Source organism: Plectrocnemia conspersa, unplaced genomic scaffold (assembly GCF_051122295.1).
Source record: "Plectrocnemia conspersa isolate PC_06_02 unplaced genomic scaffold, ASM5112229v1 ptg000003l, whole genome shotgun sequence".
NCBI classification, from domain to species: domain Eukaryota; kingdom Metazoa; phylum Arthropoda; class Insecta; order Trichoptera; family Polycentropodidae; genus Plectrocnemia; species Plectrocnemia conspersa.
In genome coordinates, this window is record NW_028277167.1 from 24,485,779 (window position 1) to 24,500,075 (window position 14,297).

At 28.6% G+C, this 14,297-nt stretch overlaps 2 long non-coding RNA genes across 4 annotated transcripts; one reads left to right on the forward strand and one right to left on the reverse strand.

Moving 5' to 3' along the window:
- Positions 1–1,356: 1,356 nt before the first annotated feature.
- LOC148237030 (uncharacterized) lies at positions 1,357–2,593 on the reverse strand. 3 transcript variants are annotated; one of them, XR_015809070.1, is made up of 4 exons: positions 2,336–2,593; positions 2,224–2,267; positions 1,878–2,142; positions 1,357–1,806 (listed from the first exon to the last, which is right to left on the reverse strand). It is a non-coding gene; the product is annotated as an uncharacterized LOC148237030 (long non-coding RNA). The 3 variants fall into 3 exon arrangements; XR_015809069.1 differs by having other exon boundaries at positions 1,357–2,142; positions 2,348–2,593; XR_015809068.1 differs by having other exon boundaries at positions 1,357–2,142.
- Positions 2,594–5,469: 2,876 nt separating this feature from the next.
- On the forward strand, positions 5,470–8,552 carry LOC148237031 (uncharacterized). The gene is made up of 3 exons (XR_015809205.1): positions 5,470–5,553; positions 5,616–5,773; positions 8,154–8,552. It is a non-coding gene; the product is annotated as an uncharacterized LOC148237031 (long non-coding RNA).
- The last annotated feature ends 5,745 nt before the right edge of the window (positions 8,553–14,297 follow it).

Below are 14,297 nucleotides of genomic sequence, written 5' to 3' on the forward strand. Positions count from 1 at the left end.
GTCGAGTTGGACTAAGAAGCGAAGAGAGAAGCAGCGGCTTCTGCGATCATCAATTTTACTGATTTTTAATCATTTCAACCTCACTATTTACGGTTTATAAAAGCCATAATAACTATTTATATTAGATATTACATTGTTTCAAAAACAAATCGAATATAGTGCCACAAAAAAACAAAACTTTTTATTTTATTTTACATCGTTTTCATATCAAGTTTTATAGGCAATAAAAAATACGCTAAAATAACTTTTACATCCAAATTGATCAGTTAAATATTGACTCATATTATATTTTTAACAGTTATCATTTTACTGCATAATTTGAAAGGTAACATATATTTATAAAAAAGTAACATTATCATTTTATGCGTTAAATAGAACTTAAATAGCACAACAATAATAATATTTAATATAATTTTTTAATCTAAGATTTAGACCATTCTTTACTTTATGCTACTTTAATTTATGTATTTTAGATGATAATAATAACAAATATAATATAAGAAATAAAGTATAGCAATATTTTGGATCGGATCATAAATATTTATGATTTGATTGAATTATGTATAATGAATCAATTATACTTTATACATCCAATAAATACAGAACTTTCGGTTAATTTATATGACATTTATGTACTCTCCTTCTACTTTTCAATGATGCCAGAAAAGGTTATGCAATTATATGTTGTATATTGTTGACATCATTATCTTATATATAATTGTTCTAAGCCGTCGCTTCCGCCGTCGCTTCCGTATCCGGACGCGCATAACTTTAAACGAAACATTCTCCGTTCAATTATCTACTCTGTAAATCGTATCGCTTTGTATTAACGGTGTGTAACAATACACGTAAACAAAGGAAATATATTTAATTATAATAATAAATAATATTAAAAATTAAAATTGAATTTGTTCCGATTGATTTTCGAGCCGCCGGTAATGCGTTCTGTTGTTTCGACCAATCAAAAATAAGCATTCAAATATTCAAATAGCGTCGACCAATGAAAAATAAGCATTCAAATTCAAATAGATAGTACCGTGACAACGCTTTTAAATAATTATTATTTAATAATAAAATTTTGCTACGCGACAACAATTTTCATTAATTCGTCATTTGACTGAATAAAAATTAAATATATACATAATGTGTTGAGGATTAGAAGAATACATTGATTAAATTAGATAAACAATCATAAAATAATCTTCGTAATGAAATTTTCAAATTTTGAATTCCCGGCGACGGGCTCCGAGGCCTAAAAGTGAGTTTTTGCTTTTATAAATAATCGGATTGCAAATTAACTAGGTGTGTTATATAACTATGAAAATTGAATATATACATAATGTGTTTAGGATAAGAAGAATACATTGATTAAATTAGATAAACAATCATAAAACAATCTTTGTAATGAAATCTTCAAATTTTGAAATCCCGTCGCCGGGCTCCGAGGCCGGAAAGTGAGTTTTTCTTTTATATTACATAAACATTATCATTGCTTTCCGATTTAATACACATATACGTTAGATTTTAAGAGTTTTAAATTAACCAGTTATGTTTTAAACATGAACGTGTAATATATCCTTAGTATGTGAGGATTGAAAGTTAATGTCGATCAAATCGGCGCTGTCGGACAGCTTATAAATGTGTAGTTTCTTGGATGTTATCTAATAAACGACATTTTACAATGATTATAAATATGTGATTGCATACCTGGAATAATCGATAGCCAAAATATCTAAGAGTGGGTTATTTTTAATTCCGATGTGGCAAAATATGTACAATTTTTGTTCTGTGCCATCATTCCTCTTTCTGAATAGCCAAATTTAAGATATTCAGTTACATCAAACTTATGTAGTATGTTCTTTATAAAAAGATAATACTTGCTGACGGTGACTTCAACATGAGAAGATTAACTCTTTATTTATATATACCAATTCTACGTTGTAGCCATATAGGTCATCAAATTGTTCCATCATTGCTTCTGAAAAATAATTAAAAAACAATAAGACTCTTATCAAGAGTAAACATTGAACACACTATTACTACTAATGTAATCCATAAATTAAATTTAAACGACAACCGAAGAACAAAATTGATGGATGTACTGTAGAGGATTAAACACGTAGATTGGCATCTCTTCATTTTCTACAAAATTGTCACAATATGTCATATATTTTTTATTATTACTAGCATTGTAATACGTTTAATTAACTTCGGTATGTATACCTTTAATTGCCAAATTACCGCTGTTTGTCTTTTAATATTAGATCCTGGAAAGTCAATAGTAATTTTGTTAGAATAACCGTGTTATATTATTCATTTATAACTAAACACTTACTGGCACACCCACAATTTATAGTTTTGTCTATAATTTCAAATGCTCCATCACTTGAATCATCTTCAATTGTCACTTTTTAACAAAAGTGCCGCGATTATAACATATTACGCAGCCGGCACAGCGAGCGCTTGCCAGATGTGACAGAACTGTCAAAGCAAATTTGGGAAGTCCCGCGCTTGAGAACGAACTAAATTGATTTTAACGAGCGAAATTGATTTTAACGATTTAAATTGTAAAACATTTATTAAAATATGTATAAAAATCATCAAATACTAATAAAAATGTTTTTTAAAATATTTTTTTAGTTTATAGATTTAAAATATAATAAAAATAATGTGGATATGTATTAGCTTCTCTATACAGAAAAAAAATTGTACCAAAATTTTGGCGAACGTTGGCAATTTAAAGTTTTAGTTTTTAGAGAATTTTTAAGACTTTGTTTTAAAAAATATTTTCAACAAAAAGGGGCAAAGTTTAAAAATAAGTACTATTCATTACCAACCAACTACTAAGCGCAAAGTATTGCAAAAATCCCTCTTACTGACGCCTTTAAAAGTAAACTACACAAAAATGTATAACACTAATTTAAATATTTTTTAAATTAAAAGTTTCAGAATAAAATTTCAAGATTTATTCAAAATATTTTTTTAAACATTAAAAATCTTTTTTATTTTATTATGGATTTTAAATAATAATAATTTATTATAGATTTTAAATATCTTTAGTTTATTATTAATTTTAAATATAGTAAAAACTTTTTACACTCATTAATTATTAAAATATATAATGCTGCGCAGAAAAACATTTACTTTAAAAAAGATGTAAATCAAAATATTTTTTGATCAAAAAAGACAAAGGTTTCAAAATTATTAATATTTTTAAAGCGCACTTTTGGTCTAAAGTAACAGATTAGATGCTTGATATTTTTAGTTTATTGTTTCTTTCTAATTAGTAAATGTAATTAAAAACTGACTTTTATATTTATACATAAAACATACAAATATTTTTTTTATTATAAAGTAACTTATGGTGTCACCAAAAAACTTTTTTGTTACGAAAATTTAAATTTATGATAAAATTGTGTTATGCAGCGTTAAAACTGACACTCAAACACCTAAAATACGCTAAAACACAATCAATGACTTATAATCACTCACATTGCACTAACTATATATGATCGATTGTGTTGTTGCGTTAGTAACGTGTAACAAAATATTTTTTCATATCAGTAATATTTTTGAGCGGATGTGTAACCGATGCTATTTATTATTATTATTTATTAAACTGTAAACCTACGTTTAAATGATACAAAATGTTACGTTTTAATATTATTTTTTATGTTGAAAACATTTTGATATTTTTTGTTTTATTAATATTTAGTAAAGTTACAAACCTATTTTAAAAAATAATACAATGATATTTTTTTGTACCGAATACCGAAATAACGAAATTCCCAGTTAAACGAATCTTTAATTTGTCCCCGAAAAACTTTCATACAAAATGTTTTCATTGTAATGAAGACTAATCTCAGTATAACAAAATATTTTGCTCCGAATTTAAGAATGACGTTATAACTTGACAAAATATTTCTAAGAATTCAGTTCATCATTGACTTGGGGTGTGCCAGATGTGTTCAAAAGCGACATTTCAGGTGTTTCGTTGACCCTCAAACTTTTTTATAAAACATTTTTTTCACAAATTTTATTGTGTTTCATACATTTTCCTTAAACAAGGAAAAAAACGATCTGTCAACCTTATAAGAGGTTATTTTGATGCTGTAGTAATATAGTAATTAAAAATAAAATAAAAATATATCATCTTCCTTACATTCAATATAACGAATTTTCAGTACACCAAAATTTATTCATTGGTTCCGTGAGTTTCGCTGTATTGAAATTTCATAGTACAATTTAAAATTTATTTTTATATAATAAAAGTTTTAAACCTATTCATAAATGATATACAATATTTAGATTTATCATTAAATATCTAAGTTTCAATATTATGATAAAATCTAACGTTGTAAATCTAATAAATAATATAAAATGTTTTCTTCTGGAAATATTTAGTCAAGTTGTAAACCTATTTTCAAATGAATTGAAAATTTCAAGTAGTTTTTTATAGATTGAACTATTTTGTCTATCATTGAAAATTCTAAATAGTAATGTCCAATTTGAACCATTAAATTTTAAAAAATATTTAAAAAAATCAGAACGAAGCAAAAATTATATTTAAAACCCAAAAAGTTGAGGGTCCGGTATTCGCACACTCGCTAGCTATCGGTACCTCACGATAGTGAGGTACCGACAGCTAGTTGAAATATATTGTAATAATGATCTTAAGGAATTAGTATCACATGACTTTGAAACAAAAATCTATCAATCAAATATACTGAAACATTTCATATATATTTGTTTTATATCTTTAAAATCAAAGCATTAAAATATTAATTACTAGTGAATAATATTGAAAAACACTGTTAGACATTAAAAATAGCAATACATGTATATAATTATATTTAATTATATAGATTTATAATACACATTTAAAATCCTATAATTAAATATGATATTTAAATATTACTGAGCTCGCTAATGATTATTTTTCATTTAGATAAACTGACGATTCAATAAAAGACATCCTGCGTAATATAATTTAATTTATGCGCAGCAATCAATACTCAAATCTCAAATCGTAAAGTTTCTTTCGAGAGAACGTAATAAATATATTATATATGCATGTATATAAGAAGACTCACAGAGCGAGCATATCAAAAAACACAAAAAGGCGTGTATGTTAAGGGAGCAAAGTATGCGTTGACCTTGAACTTATTGTGAAGTTCAGTCGGCCCTCTGCATTACCTGAGTAACCCGAGCTCCCTCTTCAGCCCTTCACGCAGACACAACCTCTACAAAACCTGCGCTCAGACAGGGATCGGCAACGTTTCACCTTCACTTTCGTTTCATATAATATTATGACATTGAAAAAAAAATATTTTAAATCAATGTGTTGCTGATTTGATTAATTTATTTTAAGTGTCATACATTTAAATTGGTGGCACATTATTTTATTTATTAATTGGACGGCTTTCTTGTGACATATACATGATAAAATAAATATAAATTATAATTGCAGTCGCAGAAGAGCATATCTGGTGAGTACGATGGCTGCGACATCAGAACGAGGTCGTTTTTGACCAAAATATGGATTGTGAGCCGGTGCGTTAGCGAGGTGTAAAATACATTAGTGATTTGCTTATAGATCTGATTGTTTTTTTCAGATTGCCTAACGCAAACGGCGTAAAACTTCAAAACTTATTAACTGTATGAGCTTCTGCTCAGCAATTTATTGTATTATATCTGCGAAGAAATTAAAAAAACACAAGAGGATCTGGTAACTGCGGAAGTTACGGCATCACGTCGGTGTCATTTGCTACAGGTAAAAAGCGAAAAGCTGCAAGATGATAGTTCTTAATGACTTTATGGCCAGGTGGTAAAATTTCAATTTAAACTATAGTGTAATAAGGTAAAAAGAACTTTAACATTCAATCGAACTCAAAGTGCTTATTGTATAAGCTTATCAATGCACTTTCATTGAGATGACTGGACTTTTAATTCGATTCGTAATGAAGTGATAAGCCAATTCTATGATAGAATGTCAATGACTTGATTCCTGATACTGTTTTTATAGCAAATTATAATCTATAAAATATTTTTTCTTAACCTTTGTGTCAGGGATGTATATTTATGTTTTTTTTAATACGAAGTTTGTTGTTAATATTATTTTTTGCAATTAATTAAGATTGTCTTGTACAGTTTTAATATGCTGTTTATACGTAAAATAGGTTAAAGTCTGGTTTCCGCACCAGAAGAAGCGAAGAGAGAAGCAGCGGTCTCTGAGATATTTCATTTATTACATTTCTAATGCCTTAAACGCTATTAGTATAGTTTTATTGTGTGATACAAAATACTTTAAAACGTTTTTTATCCGGTATATAATTTTTTTAAAGATCTTAAAAAAATCAATATATATATATGGTATATTTTTATACAATATATCGTTTTTCCAGTTTTGAAATTTGCTATAAAATAATCAAAATTTATCAAAATAAAGCTTTTTAATAAGTTTCAAGATTCTTAAACTATTTTTAAGTGACTTTTAACTGCTCCTACATTCGATAAAGTTTTAATTTAGAAATTTTAAATCTTTGCTATGTATTGTCACTTTTTAAAGCATTAATATAAAATAATTAAGAAAGTAGTTTTTATTATGTGCAAATTTTTTCATAAAATGTTGTGAATATTTGTGTTAATATTTTTTTTTGCAAATGATTTTGCATTTAAATAAAAACAATGACAACTGCCTAACAATGCACTAAAAGTTCAGTTCAGTTCCAAAAACAAATAAATTATGTTTATTAATTTTTATTAAATCTTTCGTTGTAACCTGACAGGTGTGAATAAAAATCAATCGCAGCTACACAGATCTTTTGGATTTAAATTATTATTTTCTATTTAAAAAAACAGTAAAATAATATATTGAAAAAATGTTTACAACATCTGACACGCATCATTCAAGGATGAATGGTGGTCAGTTGGCTGCCAGGCTAAAATAACCCGTCCGGCCAATTTACACAAAAAATATTTGGGGATGAATCGAGAAGAAACCTCAGAGTCATCATTCATTTGCGTCGATACACCCTCTTACATATAAATAGTCAACCTTTTAAATTATTTAATTTTTTTTTATATAAAAACAATATTATTGCTACACCGTATTAATGATATAATTTATATTAGTGTTAAAAATATAAGATTATTATTCTTAAATGTAAAATTACTTATGAATATATTTTCATGTATTGATACGAATGATACGTTTTATTGAAAAATATAAGTATTATTGTGTTCGATTGTGAAAATGTTTTCGACACCTGCTCCAGCGAGACTTCACGATTTATAACTAAAGGACTAATGCACTGTGCCTCGTATGCGTGTTTCAAATTAAAGGGTCGTAACGTAATATTAAAAAAATGTTTACCTTTGGACCTGATAGGTTTATTAGTGACTTTTTGTTCTTTAAAAAAATATATGTGCACTCGTAAAACGTTAAATTTTATACACCTGTGATTTATTCGAGATGAATAAATTTGAGAAGGTGCAATAAATAAATCGGCACATAAACGCCGAAAAAGATATCTTTATATCCGACCTGCGAATTTTAATCAAGTATTTATTTAGGGACAATTAGATGACATTAATAAAAATATTCAATAAAATAAATAAAAAAGATCTTAATTTTTTTATCACACTTCTTATATATTACAAAAAATATTAAATCCACTTTTATGTAGTTTCAAACCCTTACATTAAATTCATGATAATGCTTTTCTAAACAATCTACAGATACTTTCTAATTGTAACAATAAAATGAATATCTTAATAATAGATTTATTAGTTAAAGTATTAAAGGTGTATGGGTGTGTAATTATTTAATCGAAATTTATTGTAATATAAATCAGACATAATTGTTTGCAATACTTTTAATTGAATATTGATTACTAAAATAAATATATTATATAAAAAGATGTATAATTATCTTATATTATTTATTGATTCTTGACTTAAATAAATTTTATTTATAGAATATAGATAAATTCAGAATTGCGTTCGGGAAGCAAAATGTTCAATAAAAAATATAAGTAAGAAAAGGGTTCTTAAACTTCAACCGTCAAATTGAAATTTTGCTTAAAATTTTTACTTTATTTAATATGTTCTTATATATAGTATAAATATTTATTTTATTTTTTTTATTTTAGATCAATTCCAAGATTATGCGTCACACATACGTCCGTCACGTTCATTTCGAATTGTCAGCTCTTCAGAGAGAATCTTTGTGTCCATCGGTGTGATATAATTCGGCCGGCGTGTGTAGGAATGCCCGGGCAAAAAAGAGGCATGCAATTTTAGAGAGGCTGTCGTGTCTGCTCTCTGGTCTCATTACACCGGCCTCTAACGGTAGTGCTGGGTACTCTTTTTTCTTCTTTTTGGTGCACTCCGACTCGAATAATTTCCGATGCTTCGTTTGGCGCATCGGCTACACCCAAATTGATATTGGACAGTAGGGGAATCGGAAAAAAAAGCAAAGGAGAATAGAAAAAAACCGCCGGCACAGAAGCGGACCGAGCGGACGCTAACGAGAGCAAAAACGCGAATTCTTGGAGAATTTCGCGCTAACGTTTTTACGGTAGTTATGACGTGGAAAAAAATCGTAGTAGGTATTTTATAGGTGTATGGTGTGCGATTTAATTTGACTATCAATTATTTTTTTGTGAGTGGATGTGTGGATAATGGTAATGTTTGAGCTTGCGTGAGCTTTTAATTTGGTAACGGCGATTAGCGGAGTAATAAAGCAATTTACGTTAAATCTTTGGTATTTTTTTTCTTAATTAAGTGATAACATAGTATATATATTTTATATATAAAAATAGTATATTGAAAGTATTGCTAATTACTGGCCTATTTGTATTCAGTCTGCCATTTCCATTTTTTTTTATAAATTGGTTTTGCAATTGATTGTATTGAAAATTTATAATGCCACTGATCTAATTCTTCAATTTGATTGATTTATATCAGGGCTCGGCAACCTATGACCCGCGGGTCACCAAGTGACCCGTTTGATGATTTGAAGTGACCCATTTCAGTTCTGCAAATATATTTTTTTTAACGTATTACGATGTCACGACTAGACCACATATATGGTTGTTAGGACCAAAAATATTCACTAGCCCGTCAGTCTTTTTAATAGTCACATATTAATTATTTTGACCCGCAGCTAAAAAAGGTTGCCGAGACCTGATTTATATAATGATACAAATATATATTAAATAATGCTTAAATAAGTACATTAAGCTTACACTGAATTTATTAGTTTAATATAAGAAAGTTTAAATACAAATTGATTATGTTTTTTACTATTTTAATGGTAGGTTCCCAATTTATTTGTATTATTTATAATCGATATTGCAACTATTTTAAAAAATGTTCAATTAAACTTTTTGCCGATGATCTTTAGTAAGTAGATTGCTTATACGTATCTCCCAAAAATCTAAATAAACCTCTTATTTATTACGTATACGAGAAGTTAAATCCTGACATTGAAAAGTGACGAATATTTGTATTTTCAAGAATTTAAAATAATATAAAATTAAGATTTCATAAATGATATTTTTTTATGAAAATTTGGCTACTTAAAGTATCGGTTATTAAAAAAACAAAGTCATAACTTCGTAAAAAATATTGGATGTAGTAGTTTTTAAAGATACAATAACTTCGCCTTAGTTTAAACTGTATCATCATGATTCTATTAGTCAACTTATAAGCAGTTGAAATTTTTTTTAAATTCTTACTATTTAAAAAAAATCTTATAGCAAAATATTTTATAATAAAAAAAACAATAAAACTTTTTCACGCAATTTTATATGCAGAAATCTACCAAACTCTTGCTGCCTTTGTCCGACAGAATTATATAATCCACTGAATATTTTAAGTGAATGTTGTGATAAATATAAAAAAAAAATGTGCGTAGTATATTTTAATATTAATAATTTATTTAACGATAACATAAACATTAAAGAATACAAAATATCAAGCAAAAAAATACAGATCCTTATAAAAAAATAATAATAATTTATTTTGGTTACCTCTAGCAATTATAAAATATAAAAAAGCAGGTAATATTTATTTATTTTTAATAGTCTACTTCTTAACACAAGTTGGTATAATTGTACATATTTATTATATTTTCTTAGTCTATTTTTTTAAAACGATTTGTTATCGTAGCAAAAACAGTTATATCCTTAAATTAAAACAACAGTTTTCGTGTTCTTAAAAAGAGTTATATTCTATATATTTTTTTAAAATATTTCTGTCTTATTTTTAGGGTGTGAATTAATTTATATACTTTGCACTTTAAATTTAATATTTTGTAATTAAAATTTAATACTTTTCATTATAAATACTATAGTATTCGGTCTACCTTTACGTCTGTTGATAGTTGCTAAGCGTCAATTTTCTGTTCAAACCAAAACCTAACCTAAACATATTAGCCTCCCAAAAATAGTGGGGTAAAGGCAATTTAACTAGAAAAAGGAATGTTATTTAATGAAATACTATGAATCTTAGTCAAATCTAAATATCTCTTTTTCAGAACGATATAAGACCCCTACTGGAGTACCTGAAGGATCCAATTTGGGTCCATTGTTGTATTTATTGTTCATTAATGACATAGAACCAGCAATAGAGCATTCAGATTTTTTATTATATGCAGATGACTTGAACATTTACAAGAAAATGCATTCGATTTCTGATTCCCTCGACCTACAGGAGGATCTCAACTCTATATGGAAATGGGCTTGCTATAACCAATTGCCTTTCAGTGTAAAGAAATGTCACACAATTTCATTTTCAAGGTCATTAACGCCGGCAAAATATTCATACCATCTAGGCGGATATTTTCTGGAAAGGTTTTCTTCAACTAAGGATTTAGGAGTGACTTTCGAAGAACGTTGGAAATTTAGCCAGCACATTGCAGAGACTCATAGCAAATCCTTAAAAATGCTCGGTTTTATCTTGAGAAATGCGCGTTACTTCAGGAATACTTTAGTATTGCGCACTCTTTATGATACTCTAGTCCGCAGCATACTAGAAACTAGCTCCATCATTTGGATCCCAGGCGTAATGAATCAATGTAATGAATTGAAGCTGGAAAAAGTACAACGTAAATTTCTTCGATATTTATACTTGAAGGAATACGGGTATTATCCGTTCTTGTTTCCCAGTGCTTTTATTTTGGGAGCCCTTGGATTCGTTTCTTTGTCGACTCGCAGAAGTGTTTATGTAATTAAACACTTCTGGAAATTGCTCAAGGGCATCGTAGACAATCCTTCAGTGCTCGAGCAGCTTCAAATGTGGGCTCCTGAAGGTGGTTATAGTTCTCGGTCGCGTCCACTATTCTTGCCTGTTAAGTCTAGAACTGGAGCACTTGCCAACTCTTCTCTGGCCAAGGTTATTTATCTGCTCAATTCTGTCCATAGAAATATTGACATTTTCTCTTGCACATATGGAGTTTTGGTTCAGTTCGTATGGGACAATGCACACCTATTGAGGTGATTTGTGTCTGTTGTTTTGTCTTGTTTATATTTGTATGTATTATGATGTATTAGTACTTTTGACTATCGTGACGCATTGGGTTTGCCTGTCAGGTCACGATGGTTATAATTTTAATAAATAAATAAATAAAAATAAATAAATTAAAAAAATGATCACAGACTTGCTAAAGTATTAAATTTATAGTGCAACTATATATTTCCATTATTTTTTTCTCTATAATTTTATTAGATTATGCTCTTTAATATTCGCCATTTTAAACAAAACAGCATAATTGGCTAGATAACGAACTCATCTTAAATATTTACAAGATCTATTTTTAATATTGATTTGATTTAAAATACAACAGTCATCGTGCCCTCAAAAATCGTTATATCCCACATAAATGTTTATAAGCCAAATAAAATTTATTTTATGTAGAATTTCTTAAAAAGTGTACCTAAAATGTTTTCTCAATATAAAATATTTTATTTAATATATGAATATATTAATCATAATTTATTTACTAATATCATCGTAAAATTATCAATTTTACGGATATTGCAGGCAAGAGGAAACATCTTTCATGCTTTTATAGATAAAGGCATAACATTCCATATTGGATTATATCTATTGCTTAATCAAAAGTTATTATTATTTTAATTTTTTTAATACATATAAGATATTATCTATGAGCTGAAACTAACTTACAATTTTTTTTAAGAGAATTTTCAATACCCCGATATGTACGACCTAGTTCGATTTTAATGAATCATCAACATATTCATCCGTAAGATTAGGAAAATCTAGGTAAACCTAATCTGTGATAATCTATTGGAATTATAATTGTATAATAATGACTAATTCTGATCTCCCAGATACGATAGAAATTTAAAAACATAAAGGTCCGTATGAGATTTGAACCCATGTCTTTTAAGTCAATAGTCTGTGTAATTGCATTGGAATATTTAAAAAATCTGTTCATACATCTTGCTAGCGGTGCTAACCATCAAGCGATGGACGCTAACGATCATAAATCACAAACGATAAATAATAACAATAAACTAAAGTGTCGTTTTTAATGTACAACCGTCCTCCGAGTATGCCGTTTTGTGCAAATACTCGCATTTTAATTATTTTTTTGTTAAACGGCAACTGTTTAAGGTCGCCAAAACGAAATTTTTATCCGTAAGATTAGGAAAATCGATATAATAGTCACTAATTCCGATTTTTTAAAATGCGATTCGAACTTATATGTATATATGTACATTACATTTTTTATTATTTAGGTATGCGATGTGCAAATTTTTCAATAACGTATACGCAACATAAAATAGAATACAAGTATCCGGCTGCACGCGTAAAAGGGTGAGCCGACCCACATACCCATTTAAGGGGTTATAAAAAGAAGACGTCTTCTGAGACAACAAGAAGACAAACGTACACACGCGGGGCAAAATAAAATGATACGAAAGCGTTTACGATGCAATACGATTTTTGTTTTCCTATCCGAACCGTAAGCGACTTATTTTTGTTTACGGTTCAGCTCGTTTTTCTCCTGCTACACCTGAACCACCTCTCGAAGAACCAGCTGATTCGCCTCCTTTTCTTCTTGCTGCCTTTTAACTGTGGCTACTTCTCCTCCTTGTCAATGGATACCGCGAAGGATACCCATTATAGTTTTTTCCGTTTTATTTTATGCACCGAGAGGGTTTCATTGAAACACTAGCACCAGTCGGGATCGTGATTTCAACCTAGTTTTATTTTATTTTAGTTGAATAATAGTTATTAATAATATTACGTCTATGTAAAAGTGAGGTTATAGCTATTGATATAGATATCAATGGCCTTGAGAATAGATTGCCTATTGCCAAGTTGGGTGAAAATTGCTTAATAATGCCACTTTGCTCCCACTATTCTAATACATAAGATTACAAATAATCTATGGTCGCTATTTGTAAGGGTTTCAACCATCTTTAATTTAATTTTATCTTTACTGCATTAATCAAATTGTCAAAAAATTACATTTCAATTGATATCAGGGTGCTTAAGCAATGAACGAAAACTAGCTACACACAATGTAAAGTAACCAAATAGTTGTGTTATTAATTTGGAAATATTGCACGGACCACCTTATAACACATCTGTCCCAAGACCTTAATCACTCATGAATATCGCTAAAAATGTTTTTAAAGGATGCATGCTATTTATTTATTTTTAGGGCGCAAACACATATTGTGACTGTGTTCAAGAAGCGATGCAATTGACCCGCAATCATCCCTATCTGCGCTACGCCAAAGCTGTCTCGAACCAGAATTATAAAATCGGTGAGAGACACCACGGTGTCACAACACAGCGGATCGTCCAGCATCATCACAAGAACACGACACTACAATAATACAACTTGACACGCCAGCAAAGACTTGCCATTTCCACCGCCGATCTATATATGTAATAATTTATATATATTTATAAAATTAACTGCTACCAGACTTTTCAGCGCCTATTTTACCTGCAAAGTCACACCCCTTCGGCTTGAAACGCATAGTATAGTAATACTAATTTATAAATACGCAATTAAATTGTATCAAGATGCGACAATAAAATATCCGTCATAATAAAAATTGTGGTATGACGCTAAAATATTCCTTCTGGTGCAATTAAAATATATAAAAATATAAATATTTACTGTGAGTCAGACGACTAAAAGGTAAAATTACAATGAAAAGCGTCATTTTGAAACAGTCAACCATTTTGCAGAAACAGAAAAAATATAACTTTGTTAAATTGATAGTTAATAAATATTCTTTATTTGG